Here is a 2,914-nt window from a genome sequence, read left to right as displayed (position 1 = left end):
TGGCACTCAGTGCTCTGGGCTGGGGACAAGGTGGGCATCGGGCACAGGTTGGACTGGCTGGGCTGGGAGGGCTTTTCCAGCCTCAGGGTTCTGTGAACTCAAGAGGTGGAGCAGAATTAGTAAAACTCGAGGGTTTACACAACATTTCTCTCCCACTCGCTGCACCCCCGCGCCAAAGGGCTCTAATTGAACTGTAGGAGCAACAACACAAAATCCCCGTAAAACCACCCAAAGAACCACAAGTCATCAACACAACTTTAAATCCCGTATAACCAACCTAACTTTAAACTACGACTAATTAACATGACAGTAAATAACTCCCGGCCCCGGGAACAGCCGGGCCGTTACCCGCATCAAAAGCCGCGTATCCCCTGTGGAAAACATCCGGAATCTCCAACCGCACCGGTACCACCAAAAAGGCCTAAAAAACCCCCAAAGCCGGGAAGTACTCCGGAGACTGCCGGGGCAGGACGAGCTGGTCCCTCCCCCCCGAGAAATCCCACCCGCTCACGGCCTTCCGGCCTTCCCGCCTCCCCTCCGGCCCTTCCTCCGGCCCTTCCTCCGTCCCGGGGCCTCCCCGCGGCCCTCCCCCGCGGGACCACCCGGTCTCCCGGCACAAAAGGCCTGGCGGCGGCGCCACAACCATACTAAGCACGGCAGGGTGAGCAGGCCCCGGTGCTCACCGCAGGTGCCGGGAAGCGCCGCTCGGAGCGGCCGGGCCGGGTCGGGCCCGCGGTGCCGCCGCCGCCGCCTCACGGGGCCGCAGCTGCGTCACAGCCCGCGCGCGCACTCCCGGCCACCACCGCGCGCCGCCCCAGCCCCGCCCCGCCCGCCGCGCTTCCGCCTTCCATTGGCCACTCCCCCCAGCGCTCCGCCTTCCCTCAGCGCTGATTGGGCGGAACGGCGCCGCGCTCCGAGCGCCCATTGGCCGGGCGGGCGGGGGCCGGGCAGGGAGCCGCGGAAGGGTCCAGAACGGCCCGTGGCGCGGCACCGCCCCGACATCCGGGGCGTTTGAGGGGGCGGGGCTTCTGCCGCCAGGACCAATCGTGTCTCGCGGCGCGCGGGAGCTGGGCCCCGCCTCTTAAAGGGGCCGCTGCGCGGTTGGGGGGGGGCGGGGGAAGAAGAGGAAGAGGTGGAAGAAAGGGAGGAAGAGGAGGAGGCGGAAAAGGAAAAGGCGGAGGAGGCGTGGTGGTATTGCCGGGCCGGGACATGGAGCAGCACGAAGGGGGCTGAGCGGTGAGGGTCGTGTCGGGGGTCCGTCACCGTGGGACACGCGGGTTTTGGGGACGGGTCCCTGGGGCATGTGGGGTGCCCCGAGGGGTCACTCACTGCGAGACCCTGCGGGCCTGGGGAGGGGGGACACCTGCGGGGATCTCGGGGGAATGGGGGGTGGCCGGGGAGGGGTCCCAGGGGTGTATCTAAGGGTCTGTGGGGTACCCGGGGGCGCCCCAGGAGGGTCTCTACGGGTCTGTGGGATCCCCGGGGGGGTCTCAGGGGGTCTCTAAGGGTCTGTGGGGTACCCGGGGCAGGTCTCGGGGTGGCGCAGCCCTGCTTCTGCAGGATAGGTCGGGGCCATTCAACACGTGATACAAAATATTCGCCTTTTATTTGCCCCCTTTGGGCAAGACCCTCGGGGGGAGGGAGCGCAGAGGCTGCGGGGTCCCTTCTGTGGGATCCCCGGGGTGTCCCCACGGCACAGGGAGCTGTGGCCCCACGGCCGAACCCCCCGAGGGAGGGCCAGGGTTTGGGGGGCTCCACCCAGCCCCTCGGGGTCCCGGGGAGGGGAGCCTGAGCCGGCCGGGGACCCCCCTCCACACCCAGTCCCGGCCCTTTGGAGCTTCCCTTTCTCTTTGCTTTTGTCCTGGAAATAATTCCCTCTCTCCCTCCCCAGCAACCTGGGTGGGGCTGAGCTCTGGTTTCTGTGGCCCCTCGGTGATTGGGGTCGGTCCCTTCCCTGGGGGCTTGGTCCCCCATTGTGGGGGTCTTTTGGTGCTGGCAGAGAGTGGCCGTGCTGCCCTGGGGCACTGCCCAGACGGCTCAGGGATTGACCGCAAATCGGATTTGTCCCGCAGCCGGGGGGGTGGCGAGGTGGGATCCATCCCAGCCTGATCCCTTAGGGCATGACGGGGAGCCTGGGCTGGGGGGGGCTGAGGGGAGCCCTGGGCTGCGGGGACCCCTGTTCTGGGCACCTGCCAAGTTCCAGAGGTTCCCGACTTGACAAGCCCCGGCTTCGTTGGTGTGTGGGGCTTGTGCTGCCCTGATCCTGCAGCCGGGGCTTTATGGAATCATGGAACGTCTGAGTGGGAATTGACCCACAGGAATCACCCAGTCCCACCCCTGGCCCTGCACAGACACCCCACCAATCCCAGCCTGGGCATCCCTGGCAGCGCTGTCCAAACGCTCCTGGAGCTCTGGCAGCCTCGGGGCCGTGCCCATTCCCTGGGGAGCCTGGGCAGTGCCCAGCAGCCTCTGGGGGAAGAACCTTTCCCTGCTCTCCAGCCTGAGCCTGCCCTGGCCCAGCTCCGGGCGGTGCTGCCGGCCGGGCCGGGAGCGGCGGGGCGAGGGCGGGCTGTGGGAGCTGGGATGTGCCGGGGGAGCCGCGGCTCCCGGCGGCACCGGCAGCAGTGGCCCGGCTGCGTCAGCGCTGCCCCGAGCGCAGGGAATGGTCTGGATGGATCCCGCGGGACAGATTCACGTGCCCCTCCCGCCAGATCCCTCTGGAGCCCTGCGGGGAGCGGCCCTGCGCTGCCCCTGCTCCCTGTTGGCCGTGAGTCTCCAGGTTCCTGCGTCCCCACAAGGGGATTTGCTTTGAATGCCTCTCCATGCTGCCCACCCTGGGGCTGTGGGGTCACAGGGGTGTGAGGGGCTGAGCCGTGTGTCCGTGTGGGGTCACAGGGGTGTGAGGAGCTGAGCC

General features: G+C 67.9%; 1 protein-coding gene across 1 annotated transcript in view; it reads right to left on the bottom strand.

Annotated features, from left to right (window-relative positions):
- The window catches only part of LOC121672269 (nuclear pore complex protein Nup98-Nup96-like), a 35,863-nt gene extending 35,058 nt beyond the window's left edge, over window positions 1-805 (bottom strand). Inside the window, 1 exon segment of the mRNA XM_042044872.1 lies at window positions 684-805. The gene's annotated coding sequence lies outside the window, so the exon portion shown is untranslated.
- Window positions 806-2,914: the final 2,109 nt, after the last annotated feature.

Source organism: Corvus kubaryi, unplaced genomic scaffold (genome assembly GCF_017639235.1).
Source record: "Corvus kubaryi isolate FWS band 111438036 unplaced genomic scaffold, C.kubaryi_AGA036_p1.0 46028, whole genome shotgun sequence".
Lineage (NCBI taxonomy): Eukaryota > Metazoa > Chordata > Aves > Passeriformes > Corvidae > Corvus > Corvus kubaryi.
This window is presented reverse-complemented; position numbering and strand designations above follow the sequence as displayed.